At 42.5% G+C, this 16,532-nt stretch overlaps 1 long non-coding RNA gene across 1 annotated transcript in view; it reads left to right on the top strand.

Moving 5' to 3' along the window:
- LOC141264341 (uncharacterized) overlaps positions 1-16,532 on the top strand; it is a 74,753-nt gene that overhangs the window by 18,076 nt on the left and 40,145 nt on the right. The window contains exons 2-3 of the long non-coding RNA XR_012319893.1: positions 11,759-11,920; positions 12,764-12,900. This is a non-coding gene — a long non-coding RNA (uncharacterized lncRNA). The remainder of the gene's footprint in view (positions 1-11,758; positions 11,921-12,763; positions 12,901-16,532) is intronic.

The raw sequence follows: 16,532 nt of genomic DNA, 5'->3' as shown, positions 1-16,532 counted from the left end.
GGTAAAATGCACTGTCAGACCTAGATTTTTTCAAGGAACGGGTGATGTTTTCTGCTACATGGTGGTGTAGCACAGGCACAGCTTTCTTAGAGAAGTAATGGCGACTGGGCAACTGATACTGGGGGACTTCGACAGCCATCAGCTTTCAGAAACCATCTGTAACCACCAGGCGGAGAGGCAGCATTTCCGTGGTCAACATATTGGAGATGGTGAAGTTCAAGCTCTTTGGTTTGGCATGTGTAGGAGGAATCTATCTTTTATATGACCACAACTGTGGGATTGAGGGCTGGCTGCTGTGCTTAGAGAAGGTGGAGTAGGGTAAAGACAAGCTGCTTGACTGTGAGAGAGGTGCAGATGGAGATGTTACGGTGGATTGAGAAAGATGGGGTGTGTTCGGTGTCTGAGATCAGTCAAAAACAGCAGGCATGTCCACTTCCGTAACAGCTGACAGGCTCTCACTCACACCGTCTGTAGTGGGTAAACAAGTAGAGGCTCTGCAGCTGGAAACCTGTGAGAGAACACTTGCCACTGTGACGGAGAAGGAAGAAGCAGAAGATGCATTTGATGGGGCGGCCGATGGTTGGCGAGATAAGCTAGTCTGCATTTTAGCACAGTGAGATTTCCAGATTAACGCATGTTGATCGCTCATGTGCCAGTTCATGCATGTAGTAGTCAAATTATTGCATTTTTTTTTTTACTCTACTCTGTCATTTTTAACAAAGTTGGCAGATAACTTGAGTTGTGTCATCTTTTGCAATCTCAAAAAAGACCCAGGCTAGGCAACTAAAGACCAAGAAACAATGCTGGCCACTGCCAGAGTTGGGGCTGAGGATGCAGTGCTTGTCATGGTTGTATAACTCTGTGTCTGTGCGGGAAGCTGCAACATAACCTCCTCGTCTTCCTCCTCCACCTATTCTGCTGAGCAAATTGGCTGCATGCCTCTAAGTTCACACCAAGTGGCATCTACAACCTTATTGTTATCCTATTTGTTCTCTGTTCTCGCCCTGAGAGTCACTCTCCTCCTCTTCCGGCTCTGACAGCACAGTACAGTCCGAGTGCGCCTCAAGTATCTGAGTCTCATCAGGATCGCCTCCACCCCCAGGGGATTAACATCTGGTGATGAGGGTTTGCATTCTGCTCGGACCCTAGTTTTTCCGGCCACGGATCAAACTGAAAAAAATTTGGGGATTTATTGCACATGCTTTCCTCTTGTGGAGTCTGTGAAGCGCTTTGGATCAGACCTCTGATGCCCCAGAATAGAATGTGTGAACAGCTCTGCAGACTCGCCCATCTGTGGTTCCCCACAGTCAGTTGGGTGGTTGGAGAGTTGTGAAGCGGGGGGAAGCAAGGGTAGTTAGGGTGCCACCTCTGAGGACTGTACTGTGTGTGATGTTAAGGTGGAGGAAGTGGAGCAGAGGCCTCTTGATGCAGCGCTTCCATCTACTGGAGCACATGTTCTTTCTGGCCCACATCTACAAAGCTGTGCGGCTGCCAAAGAAAGGGAGTGAAGTAGCCCGTCCAGTAAAAGAAGTTGTCAAGATGCTGCACAATTGCTCACGGCAGAAAAACAAACCTACTTCTCATTTTTCATATCATACCTGTCTCACAACCCTAAACAGCTATTCAGTACTTTCAATTCTCTCTTCTGTCCACCAGCTCCCCCTCCCTCTCCTCTCATCTCAGCTGAAGACTTTGCCTCATTCTTCAACCAGAAGATTGACAGCCTAAGGCAAAGCTTTTGCTTAAGGTCCCCACAGCCCCTCCTCATAACTAGTAAACTCTCCTCTTACAAAACCAGCTTCTCCGCCATCATGAAAGATCATCTTTAATCTACAAATCACATCTCTCCACCTGTGAACTTGACCCAATACCATCCCACCTCATTCCAAACCTTACCACAGTCTTTATCCCAAGCGTAACCCACCTCTTCAACCTTTCACTAACAACTGGTGTCTTCCTCTCATGATTCGATCACACCCATTCTCAAAAAGCCCTCCCTTGACCCATCCTCTGTGTTTAACTATCGCCGGGTGCAGTGGCGCGTCCCTGTAATCCCACCTACTTGGGAGGCTGAGGCTGGTGATATAAGATATAATTTGTGGTTTTTCAATCAAGGGATCAATTTTCTGCAATAAAGTCATTTTGCATCAATATTACTGGAGTGCCGAAGTTCTTTTTGCAATTGGAAAACTTCTTTTCTTTAGAGCACCCAAACAGAACAGTGAGCGACCCCTCTCTCTATTTCATTTAACTATCACCCCATCTCACTTCTCCCCTATGCATCCAAACTACTGGAACAACATGTCCATTTTTAACTGTCCTCCCACCTCTCCTCCTGCTCCCTCTTTGACCGCTTACAATACGGCATCTGACCGCAGCATTCCACTGAAACTGTCCTCAATAAAGTCACCAATGACCTACTAACCACCAAATCCAAGCGACACTAGTTTGTCCACCTCCTCCTGGACCTGACATCTGCCTTTGGCACAGTAGACCATTCCCTCTTACCACAGACTTTTGATTCTCTTGGCATTACAGACTTGGACTTTTGTTGGATCTCCTCATACCTAACAGACAGGGCATTTAGTGTCTCCCACTCACACACCATCTCCTCATCTCATCAGCCTGGGACAACTCATAGAGTCTCATGGCTTTCAGTATCACCTCTTTGCTGATGACACACAGATCTACCTCTCTGGACCAGATATTACCTCCTTACTAACCAGAATCCTACAATATTTGTCCGTTATATCATCTTTCTGCTAGATTTCTAAAACTTAACATGGATAAAACCGAATTCATCATCTTTCCACCATCTCATTCATCCCCGCCAAATGACCTATCCATCAGTCAATGGCAGCCCACTCTCCCCAGTCCCACAAGCTTTACTCTGATTTCTCCTTCAAACGCCAGATCCAAGCCCTTTCCACTTGCTGCTGACTCCAACTCCAAAATATCTCCGGGATCCGCACATTCCTCAACCATGAATCTACAAAAACACCAGTGCACGCCCTCATCATCTCCTGCCTCGACTACTGCAACCTCCTGTTCTGTGGCCTCCGTTCTACCACTCTTGCATCCCCCCAACCTATCCTAAACTCTGCTGGCCGATTAATCCACCTGTTTTCCGGCTTCCCCTCTTTGTGAATCCCTGCGCGGGCTCCCTGTTTCCCAGAGACTCTAGTTGAAAACCCTAACTTTGGCATACAAAGCCATTCAAAACTTGTCTCCACCATACATCTGTGACCTAGTCTCCTTGTACTTACCTGCGCACCTCCTTTGCTGACAAGATCTCCTTTTATACTTCCTTCTTATCTCCTTTTGCCACAGTCGCATACAAGATTTATCCCATGTATCTCCCCTTCTGTGGAACTCCCTACCCCAACACATCAGACTCTTGCCTACTGTGGACACCTTCAAAAGGAAGCTGAAGACCCACCTCCTCCGACAAGCGTACCACCTGCAGTAACCCTCGCTTCACCATACCGCTGCATGACCAGCTTTACCCTCACCTACTGTATCCTCACCCATCCTTTGTAGATTGTTTGTGAGCCCTCACAGGCAGGGTCCTCTCTCCTTCTGTACCAGTCAGTGACCCCTTTTCATATGTAAAGCGCCAAGGAATAAATGGCGCTATATTAATAAATAATAATAATAATTATAATACTTGTACTGTGGGTCAATTGATGCCACTTTCCTGGTGTCTGCCCCTAATTTGATCTGTTTTGGCAGCTTTTGGGCCTGTTTGAAGGTGTTGTGTATGTGTTTGGTATTGCCTCCCATTGAACCATTGAATCCAATGGGGTTCGGTATGTTCGACAAATTATTCGGCGAATTATTCGGCAAACATCGGGAAGTTTGCCAAACTGGAACGAACCGAACATTGAAACACTGAAAAATTCAAGAGTATTGCACAAGTAGGGATTGACTATACAGCTGGCAATCTATTGCAAATCAAAGTTAAGTGCATCTTTAGGGTATGTGCACACCGTCAGGAATGGTAGCGCTTTGAACGCAGCATACTTGATTCTGCGTTCAAAGCACTGCATGCAGGTGAAGCCGCATGTGTTCATTGAACATATGCGGCTTCACCGCATCCTTTCCATTGCACTGGTAGAATTTCTCTTGCGGAGACCAGCGTCTCCGCAAGAGAAAATGACATGCGGTGGTCTGTGAAGACGCACCGCATGTCCGTCTCCGCGGGTGAGTCGCAGGAGCACGGGAACGCATAGTGGGCATGGGATTTGTACAAATCCCATCCACTATGCTGTAACATCTGGCCGCTGCGGATTGCATGCAGCACAAGTGTGCTGCGTCCAATCCGCAGCATTTACTGATCGTCTGCACATACCCTTACTCTGGTTTCACTGCATTTTTTCATTTGGATGCATTATAGCAAAACTCAAAATGTTGCATATCATATGCACAAAAAGAACATATATTTAAATTAGTCTTTTGAATGAAAGAAATATATGTTCCTTGTTAGTAAAATGCTATATACCTGATAATGAGATGATCCTATAGACATACATAAAAAAGTTTTAAAAGATCTAAAAAAAAAAAAAATTTGAATTAGTCAGTCACTTTGAGCTCCATTAAAAATAAAGAAATTTAAAAACTATAAATTAATCACATCCATAAAAGTTTGGTCTATTAAAATACAAAATGCATTAACCTATACAGTAAACAGTAAAAAGAAAAAAATCGATATGCCAGAATTGAGATTTCTTATACACCACTCGTCCCTTAGAAAACACAATAAATAGCGATTAAAATGTCATATCTAAACCAAAACTGAAGTAATTAAACCCTCAGGTGACCAAACAAAAAATAAGTCTTCACACAGCGCAATCAACGGAAAAATAAAAACATTCCATGTCTTGTAAAAATGCTGATAGAACCAAATTTTTTTTACAAACCAGTTAAAAATAAAATAAAAAAATAAAACAAATAGCATAGAAAAAAGCTGTGGATTATACCATGTCTTACTCTCCTTTCAAAAGCCTTCTGAACCAAGTCGGTCACCAATGTGGCTGCTGAATAGCTGCAGCAGCCATGCAACAACCCCTCCAGAGGAGAAGGAGAGTGACTGGTGGGTTGACTGGGCAGTGGAGAGGAATGATGAGATATCAGTAAGTGAGTATTTTCTTTTTATTATTTTTAGATCCCAATTGGGCCTTTGGTAAAAATACAAGACAACCTATTTTACTTATAGGTAGTCTGCAACCAGGTCCGGACTGGCAATCTGTTGAGGCGGGCTTATGCCCGGTGGGCTGACTGCTCTGAACTGCAAAGTGGGCCGCCGGCCCTTTAAAACTTTTAAATGAAGCCCTGTGTGCCAACGCTGTCTCTCTTCCACGCCGCCTGTGCGCGCACGCGGTGACAAGGCCACACAGTGTCTGCGGAGGCCCTTTTCATCACGTCGGTGCCACCGCGGCCCTTGTCAGAGCGTGCAAGTGCACGCACTGGCCCTTGCCAGTGCGTGGAAGAGAGACAGAGCGGGCACACAGGGGCTTCATTTAAAAGTTTTTTTTTCAACTCACTGGTACCAGCGAACTGGGATCAGCTCCTCTTCATGTCAGATGCTGCATATGCTGCAGCTCCTCATCCATCTCCCCCTTCCATCTCAGGGACCTGTGTGAGTCCCAAGATAGAAACAGTGTAATGCAGTCTTAATATAGTGTGTAAGGTAGAGTTGTGTATATATAATATATAGCGTAGAGATGTTTATATAGTATGATTATATGTATATAGTGTGGAATCCACACTATATACACTGCTTTATCTCTACACTGTATAGTATATACACCGCGTCACTCTATATTCCTTAACACAGCATATATTTTGGAGCTGTGTATGTTGCGTATACTTCTTCTGTCCTGTATACATGGTGTAAATCTCAGTATCTGCTCTGATTATGAATGTATATGTTTGTACAGTACAGACCAAAAGTTTGGACACACCTTCTCATTTAAAGATTTTTCTGTATTTTCATGACTTTGAAAATTGTACATTCACACTGAAGGCATCAAAACTATGAATTAACACATATGGAATTATATACTTAAAAAAAAATTGTGAAACAACTGAAAATATGTCTTATATTCTAGGTTCTTCAAAGTAGCCACCTTTTGCTTTGATGACTGCTTTGCACACTCTTGGCATTCTCTTGATGAGCTTCAAGAGGTAGTCACCGGAAATGGTTTTCACTTCATAGGTGTGCCCTGTCAGGTTTAATAAGTGGGATTTCTTGCCTTATAAATGGGGTTGGGACCATCAGTTGTGTTGTGCAGAAGTCAGGTGCATACACAGCTGATAGTCCTACTGAATAGACTGTTAGAATTTGTATTATGGCAAGAAAAAAGCAGCGAAGTAAAGAAAAACGAGTGGCCATCATTACTTTAAGAAATGAAGGTCAGTCAGTCCGAAAAAATTGGGCAAACTTTGAAAGTGTCCCCAAGTGCAGTTGCAAAAACCATCAAGCGCTACAAAGAAACTGTCTCACATGAGGACCGCCCCAGGAAAGGAAGACCAAGAGTCACCTCTGCTTCTGAGGATAAGTTTATCCAAGTCACCAGCCTCAGAAATCGCAGGTTAACAGCAGCTCAGATTAGAGACCAGGTCAATGCCACACAGAGTTCTAGCAGCAGACACATCTCTTCAACAACTGTTATGAGGAGAATTTGTGCAGCAGGCCTTCTTTGGTTCCAACCACCGTGTCTTTGTGCGACGCAGAAAAGGTGAACAGATGGACTCTACATTCCTGGTTCCTACCGTGAAGCATGGAGGAGGAGGTGTGATGGTGTGGGGGTGCTTTGCTGGTGACACTGTTGGGGATTTATTCAAAATTGAAGGCATACTGAACCAGCATGGCTACCACAGCGTCTTGCAGCGGCATGCTATTCCATCCGGTTTGCGTTTAGTTAGACCATCATTTATTTTTCAACAGGACAATGACCCCAAACACACCTCCAGGCTGTGTAAGGGCTATTTGACCAAGAGGGAGAGTGATGGGGTGCTATGCCAGATGACCTGGCCTCCACAGTCACCAGACCTGAACCCAATCGAGATGGTTTGGGGTGAGCTGGACCGCAGAGTGAAAGCAAAAGGGCCAACAAGTGCTAAGCATCTCTGGGAACTCCTTCAAGATTGTTGGAAGACCATTTCCGGTGACTACCTCTTGAAGTTCATCAAGAGAATGCCAAGAGTGTGCAAGAGGTGGCTACTTTGAAGAACCTAGAATATAAGACATATTTTCAGTTGTTTCACACTTTTTTGTTAAGTATATAATTCCACATGTGTTAATTCATAGTTTTGATGCCTTCAGTGTGAATGTACAATTTTCATAGTCATGAAAATACATAAAAATCTTTAAATGAGAAGGTGTGTCCAAACTTTTGGTCTGTACTGATATATATATATATATATATATATATATATATATATATATATATATATATATATATATATATATATATACAGGGTGGGCCATTTATATGGATACACCTAAATTAAATGGGAATGGTTGGTGATATCAACTTCTTGCTTGTGGCACATCAGGGGGAAAACTTTTCCAGATGGGTAGTGACCATGGCAGCCATTTTGAAGGTGGCCATTTTGGATCAAACTTTATTTTTTTCAATGGGAAGAGGGTCATTACACATTTTATAAGTGGTCATAAACTTGTAAAAAACTCATGAAAGAATAAAGTTACATTAAAACCAAGCACACCATTGTTTTTCTTATGAAATTCTCAATAAGTTTGATGTGTCACATGACCCTCTTCCCATTGAAAAAAATAAAGTTGGATCCAAAATGTCTGACTTCAAAATGGCCGCCATGGTCACTACCCATCTGGAAAAGTTTTCTCCCTCCCATATACTAAGGTGTCACAAACAGGAAGTTGATATCACCAACCATTCCCATTTAATTTAGGTGTATCCATATAAATGGCCCACTCTGTAAATAAGCAGAACTCTGATTTAATTGTGGAAAAAGTGGAGGACTCTTTATTAGCCCTTGTGGCAAGGTTTCGGATCCATAACAGAACATTTCTCTGTTATGAAACCGAAACATCACCACAAGGGCTAGTAAAGAAGAGTCCTCCGCTTTTGTCTTATTTGATCGGTATGCTGCTTTTATTCTTTTTATAAATCCCTTTGTTTTAAGGGTATGTGTCCTGAAAGCATTTCACCCACTGCTTAACATTTGGTGGTGCTCAGTTATGACACATATATCAGGGCTGACTTCACCACCCGGCTCACCCGGGCAAGTGCCGGAGCCCTGGACAAATGGGGGGGTCCACTAGCCATCGGGGACTCGGCACGCTGTGGAGCTCATAAGTCGTGGCCCCACCAACCCCCGCGTCATACTTTCAACTGTTTCGGCATCCTGGATGCTAATATAGTTGAAAACAATGATGAGTGAGGGAGTTGTCCCCTGACTCTCCCGCTCCCATCATTCCCCCTCTGTGTCTGAGCTCTGTGAGTTCTCAGCACTGCAGGCACTATGATTTTCACTACAGTGCCCTCTGTGCCAAGCAGAGCAGAGGGTCGGAAGACGCGGAGGAGACCGGATCAGCGGGGAATAGGGTGAGGTGAGTAATTGATTTTATTTTTTTTATGTATGGAGCATTATATGGCACCCATTATACTGTATGGAGAAATATATGGGGTTCTTTATACTGTTTGGAAGAATATATGGGGCCCATTATATTGTATTGACCAATATATGGGGCCCATTATACTGTATGGAGAAATATATGGGGCCCATTATACTGTACAGAGCAATATATGGGTCCCATTATACTGTATGGAGCAATATATGGGGCCATTATACTGTATGGAGCATTATGTGGGTCCATTATACTGTATGGAGTAATATATGGGACCCATTATACCGTATGGAGAATTATGTGGGTCTGTTATACTGTATGGAGGGATATGCGCTGCCCATAATACTGTATGGAGGACTATGTGGTGTATATAATACTGTATGGAGAACTACGTGCTGCCCATAATACTGTATGGAGGACTACGTGCTGCCCATTAAACTGTATGGAGGACTATGTGGGGCCCATTATACTGTATGGAGGACTATGTTGGGCACATTATACTGTATGGAGGACTATGTGGGGCCCATAATTCTGTATGGAGGACTATGTGGGGCCCATTATACTGTATGGAGGACTATGTGGGGCCCATTATACTGTATGGAAGACTATGTAGGGCCCATTATAATGTATGGAGTACTATGTGGGGCCCATTATGCTGTATGGAGGACTATGTGGGGCCCTTTACACTGTATGGAGGACTATGTGGGGCCCTTTACACTGTATGGAGGACTATGTGGGGCCCTTTACACTGTATGGAGGACTATGTGGGGCCCTTTACACTGTATGGAGGACTATGTGGGGTCCATAATTCTGTATGGAGGACTATGTGGTGCCCATAATACTGTATGGAGGACTATGTGGGGTCCATAATACTGTATGGAGGACTATGTGGGGCCCATTATACTGTATGGAGGACTATGTGGGGCCCATTATACTGTATGGACGACTATGTGGGGCCCATTATGCTGTATGGAGGACTATGTGGGGCCCATTATGCTGTATGGAGGACTATGTGGGGTCCATAATTCTGTATGGAGGACTATGTGGTGCCCATAATACTGTATGGAGGACTATGTGGTGCCCATAATACTGTATGGAGGACTATGTGGTGTATATAATACTGTATGGAGAACTACGTGCTGCCCATAATACTGTATGGAGGACTACGTGCTGCCCATTAAACTGTATGGAGGACTATGTGGGGCCCATTATACTGTATGGAGGACTATGTTGGGCACATTATACTGTATGGAGGACTATGTGGGGCCCATAATTCTGTATGGAGGACTATGTGGGGCCCATTATACTGTATGGAGGACTATGTGGGGCCCATTATACTGTATGGAAGACTATGTAGGGCCCATTATAATGTATGGAGTACTATGTGGGGCCCATTATGCTGTATAGAGGACTATGTGGGGCCCTTTACACTGTATGGAGGACTATGTGGGGCCCTTTACACTGTATGGAGGACTATGTGGGGTCCATAATTCTGTATGGAGGACTATGTGGTGCCCATAATACTGTATGGAGGACTATGTGGTGCCCATAATACTGTATGGAGGACTATGTGGGGCCCATTATACTGTATGGAGGACTATGTGGGGCCCATTATACTGTATGGACGACTATGTGGGGCCCATTATACTGTATGGACGACTATGTGGGGCCCATTATGCTGTATGGAGGACTATGTGGGGCCCATTATGCTGTATGGAGGACTATGTGGGGCCCATTATGCTGTATGGAGGACTATGTGGGGCCCATTACACTGTAAGGAGGACTACATGGGGCCCATTATACTGTTTGGAGGACTATATGGGGCCCATTATACTGTTTGGAGGACTATGTGGTGCCCATAATACTGTATGGAGGACTATGTGGGGTCCATAATACTGTATGGAGGACTATGTGGGGCCCATAATACTGTATGGCGGACTATTTGGGCCCAATATACTGTATGCAGGACTATACTGTCCAGTCTAGAATGATAAGTCTGCAGTCATTGTGTGTGACTGCAGACTTTTGCGTCCCCCCCAGAACATGCACTGTGTGCTGTGAGGATTCGCAGGGTTTTGAGATATTGTAGAATTTACAACAGATATCTCTCATGTAATGTAAGAAGCAAATGAAATCTTTGGCCTTGTACTATACCTATATTTCTTATCCGTGCATCATATATAAGTATCTATTATTTTCATCCAGAAAAGTGGGATGATTTTCTTCTCACTTGTCATCCGTGTGCAGTCAGTTTTCTTTTTTTCTCAGCAGCTATTAATCTTTTACACGACCATTTACAGTTTCCTATGTTACAGTATTGTAATGTATCTGTACATATTGGATGATGTACTGTGGCATCCGATTTGTTTTTTTTCATACTCATAGACTTGAATGGGTGAGTCTCATCCAATTTCAAATCGCAGCATGATACAATTTTTTTCTCACACTGAATCAGTGTGAGAAAAAAAATGTTTCTCTCTACGGCCTCATTGCAGAACAATCGGTCAGTGTTTGATCTGATAAAACATTGGATAGCACACGCCTGATTTATAAGCTTGTTTGCACGAGCCCTTGGCTACATTGGACTTCTGGATTGTCATTATTGGTTTATTATTTTCTACATATAAAAATAAATCATGAAATACCTGTTTAAAAGCGCTATCCCAAATTTAGAAGTTATCCCCTATCTCCGACGATCCTGAGAAACTGAGCACTGAAGAGCAACATGTAAATGGAGCTGTGGTTGATCATACGCACTGCGGCACCATTCACATGTGGCTCTTCAAATAACTCCTTTAAGAGAATGTTGAGGGGCACGACAACGTAAAAGCAAAATTCACTGATCGGGGCGTGGAGGTGTTATAGTATCTGGGCTGGTGGGGTTTGTGTGGCAGGGCTGCTGCTTTGTCCCAGTCTGGCCCTGCCCGCAGCCCCCAAATTGCAAATGAAACTGATTAAACTGTTATATAGGAGACTTAGCCCATGTACAAATTATGTAACCTGTGTATATTTCATAGCTACAACTACTTTTAAAACTAGTTTTATTCTCTATGTAAATGAGGAGCTTTCAGTACTCTCTTGGCTTAGCCAAGAGCTTGGTGCACCTTTACGTTCCCTCAATTTGCATCTTTCTATTATTTTTAGATCACACTTGGTAAAATACAAGACATCCTCTTTTATTTTAAATATGTAAAAGGAAAGTTACAATGACTGTGAGAGTATGACCTGTGGAACTGTGAAGCTCTTGAGAATGGAATGGAAATCTAGAACCTAACATAAAGACTATGAAAACGTGGACATCAAAAGGTTATTATTGAAGTTATTAGCAAAGTAGAGTTGGTTAATTTGTTTTAAATTTCTTTTATTGTGTTCAATTCCAATCTGTTTTTGCAACCTAGCGAAATTTACAAAAAAAACAAAGACCCAAATTACAAGTACATAACAAAAGAAAAACAAGAATACTATTGATAATTGAAGAAGTGTGCTGAATAAGCTATTGAAAGCCTGAACCAAAGGTTGGAGAAAATGTTTCAATATACAGTCACCAAAGCTGAGAGTGACTGAATGAAAGGAAAAAAAAATCCACTTGTTTATAGTTTTCATTACTTCTATTGAATAACATAGATAGATGTTAAAGAAATGCTTTCTATATAATTATGAAGCTGTGAAACCATCTCATACTACCAACAGTGAAATAGCAGAAGGCAATGTTGAATGGTTGGTTTCTGTTTTTGTATGATAATATATTCCTTTACTCAATACACCAAGTTATAAATATGAAAAAGTAGATGAAAAGAATACATTTTAGTTCAGTTGCACCCCTGTGGTAATAATAGTAGGTTGCTATGTTAATATTTTGCTTTTCTTTTGTATCTAGCTTCCATCTCTGCTAAATAAGTACATGTATTTTCTCAAAATTGAAATAATTTGCATAATATGGATGGAGCAATTACGTTCAGAAATGAAAACTGGTGATTTCAGATTGCATTAGAAGATTATATTTAAAAATACATTAAGGGAAATAATAACTTTGCAAATATGCTGCTCAGTACTATTATACAAATAGTATCAGTGGTTATTCCCTATTATTTCTTTCATACCTCCCTTTATTATTCATAATATTCTAAAATTTGTTTTAAATAATTTCAGTGTTCACAGATGCTGGTTGACAAACATGGAAGGCAATCACTGTAGCACCTGGCAAGAATAACAAGTTAGCTGAGGTCTGCAATTAAAAGGAGCAATGGAGGGGAGTATGTGGTCTGTGGTCTGCAATTGCAAAGAAGGTAGATGTGGGGGGTTAACTGAGGTCCACTATTACAAGGGGGGATTAAAGGGGGTATGTGGACTGAGGTATGCAATTACAAGGGGGGAAAGATGGTGGGTGTGAACTGAAGTCTGCTATTATAAGGGGGTAGTGTATGTGGTCTGAGGTCTTCAATAAAAATAAGGGGAGGGAGGTGGGGTTATCAGATCAGATACCCCCTTCCTTGTAATTGCAGTACTCAGATCAGATGTCGGCAACTACAAGGGGGGAGAAGGGTAACTGATATCAGATCTGTAATTACACAGGTCCTCCATAACAGTACCTCATCATCAGATTCTCTCCTCCCACCCCCCATTGAAAGAATATTTTTTATTTTATTAAATGTTTTAGCACAATATTTGGCTAAAATATTTTTTCTTATTTTCCTTCTCAAAATCCTAGGTGCGTCTTATTATCAGGTGTGTCTTATAAAGAGAAAAATACGGTTTGTATTCTATGAAAAGGTGTATGGCAGACCTAAATGAGCACTACAAGGGCAGTAATTTAATTGTGTCATCTGGTATTAAAAAAAGCCTTACTATAAACCAAAGTAAAACATAACTGGCTAAAATCCCTTTTACACGGGCCAATAATTGCCAAAATAAAATTTGAAAGAATTTTCATTGTAGATCGTTAGCCTGTGTAAAAGTGTCTTAAAGGAGCACTGTTGTATTTGTTATATAGTCACTTATTATGGTCAGAAATCTAGCCATGTAAGCTGGCCTTGAACCAGAAAGAACTTTTTAAAATAATTAACATACGCAATTGATAAAACTCTAAAAACGTTTGTTTACCAATCTCGTTAATCTGGTAATGCACAGTTTTCCAACATTTTTGACTTAAACTACAGCTCTGTGAATCTTCAGAAAATCAAATTTGCCACATTTGCCAAATTTTCCCCCCAAATTTTATTCCATTTATGTACCACAAATCTCAATACTGTGAAACGTCTTATTGCCTGGAAAAGACGCGTTTGACACTCTGAGGTCTCCTACTAATGTTTTAATCCCCTCTTGATCTCTTTAGCACCAATGCAAAACAAGGACAGTCGAGTATTAATCTGCTCACCTTGTTTGCATTGCACAAAAAATAAAAAAAAATGTGTTATGAAGGTGCAGTATATCACACATTAAAAAATTCATAGTCAGATAGGTTCTGGAGATCGATTTACTCCATATCACTTGAATATTTGTATGATTATTCCAGACTGAGACAATCACACCCATTTTCAATGTTTTTCAGTGTTGCAATGGTACACCACAATCAGATTTTGGCTTTTGTATCCACTATCTGTAATAATAAGCTGTGTTCTCTGACCTCCTATCCATATGCTATAAATTCCTAAAATGGCCATTGTTTTCCCTGCCTTCATCTTTTATAGTCCCTGTGGTAGACCACCTCTCATTGGCTCCACTAGACCATGTAATGTTACAGTTACAAGGAATTGTGGGGAATCCCGCAAGACTGTGCCCAACGCCATGAGCCTGTTCTCTGTATGATGCAGTCTTCAACAGTGTGCGAAGATTTTTTTTCTTTCCTTTTTTTTATTTTTTTTTGTGATCCCCATGAATCGAATAGCAAATTGTTCAAATTTACGGGGACCTGTCACTTTCAGGACATTTGGATTGAAGTTCATTTGCAGTGGATTAATCTGCTCATTTCTAAGTTCAACCAGTTTTATTGTAAATTTTCCCTTTGATAATGTATAGTGTACACCAGGTAAATCTATAGTAGTGTAATACAGGAAAATTTAACCTTACAGAAAGACAGTACATCAAACGTACATCAAATTGTAGGTGATCTAAATGGATGACCATAAAGTCCAAGCTATTTTATGAAATAAAAGATGATGAGAGTAACTGCACTCTGAACTGCAAGGATGCCGAATGACACTTGATTGATATCGTGCATGTTTCCTAATTAGAGATGATTGAACCACTTGAAAATCAAATTTGCTGGCTTTTCTGATTTATTTCCCAAATAATTCTTTACAAGTCTCAAAACTGCAAACCCTCTAATTGTCTGAAAATAGAATTAGACATACCGGTAATTTGGTTTCTAAGAACCCTCCACGACAGCACCACAGGAGGATGTCACCCCATTCTATTAGGGACAGGAAGCACAAAGAGGTCAAACAGTGTAATGGGCTGGGTGGTGGAACCAATGTCCGAGAGCCAGGAGGGGCGTGACTAGGGACCTCACCAAGTCCAACCTCGGATGTGGTTTTGATGGCTTGAGAGACTTGGGAGGCGTCACCAGGTGCTACTCGGGGATTGACCCCGGGTGGAAGGCAGCTGACCTCCAAGAGACAGGGGCAGGCAGGGCCAGGCATGGTAGGGCCAGAAGGAATTGCTCGACACCGGAGGACTATAATATTGAGGCCAGAAACCTAACTTCTCACTTTCGTGAGCGTGGATATCCAAAATCAGTAATTTCTAAGGCTCATCAGAAGGTTCTGGCCAAACCACGGGAGGTGTTATTGCAATCACGGGGTAGTGTGGAGGACACACAGATCAGGTTTATCACCAGATTTAACAATCAGTGGAATGAATTGGGTAGTTTATTTCGTAAAAATTGGAGTACATTGAAGACGGATACAAACTTGTACGTAGCCATTACACACGCCCTACGTATAACACCACTTGTGGAAGGAAGTTTAAGGGCTCATACCCCTGTGGCGACTGTTCTGCCGTCAGTACCTCCCACCGGGTAAAACTTTCATGAATCTCACTGATAATCATCAGTATTTCCTGAGGGAATTTATTAACTGTAAGTCCACTAATGTTGTATATGCATTAGTGTGCCCCTGTCTGAAAGTTTCGGTGGGGCAAACGTCCCAGGAGCTTCGCAGGAGCATTCCAATTTACTCGACCCGAGCAACGAGTACCCAAGCATTTTAGTGCTCACTCATCACTAGTACGAGCAGCTTCCTAACCCTCGACTGTACTGTGCTGTCAAGGCAAGAAGAGGAGGGTGACTCTGAGGGCAAGGAATGGGATAACACATTGGATGATGATGAGGTTGTACATCCAACTTGATGTGAACCCAGAGGCACACAACTGAATAGCTCATCTGAGGAGGTGGAGGAGGGGGAATATGAGGAGGTTGCTTTGCATCCTATGGCGCAGACACAGAGTGATACAAGCACGAGGAGCACTGCATCCTTAGCAACAACTCTGGCAGTGACCAGCTGCGGTCATGTTTCTGCAGCTAGCTGGGGCAGCAAAGGTTGCCTAGCCTGGGCATTTTTTGAGACCGCAAAGGATGAGCCAGCTTACATTATCTGCAAATTTTGCAATAAAAAACTCAGTAGAGGGAAAAACTGCAGTAATTTGACTACTATATGCATGAACCTTCACATGCGCAATCAACATGCGTTACTCTGGCAATCTCACTGCGATAAAATGCGGACCAGCGGACCTCAACAACCATCAGCTGCCCCATCAGCCACATCTGCCGCTGCTTCCTCCTCCTCTGTTACTGTGCCAAGTATTGGAACGCAGGTCTCCCACCCCAGAACCTCTGCTTGTCTACCCGCTCCAGTCAGACTGAGTGAGAGCCCATCAGCTGTAACGGAAGTGGACATGCCTGCTGTGATTGTTTCACGGAGCA

The sequence above is a fragment of the Phyllobates terribilis genome, unplaced genomic scaffold (assembly GCF_046119375.1).
Source record: "Phyllobates terribilis strain yellow unplaced genomic scaffold, ASM4611937v1 Scaffold_4__5_contigs__length_816908805, whole genome shotgun sequence".
Taxonomy (NCBI): Eukaryota; Metazoa; Chordata; class Amphibia; order Anura; family Dendrobatidae; genus Phyllobates; species Phyllobates terribilis.
Note: the sequence above shows the minus strand (reverse complement) of the source record. Positions and strands in the feature narration are given on the sequence as shown.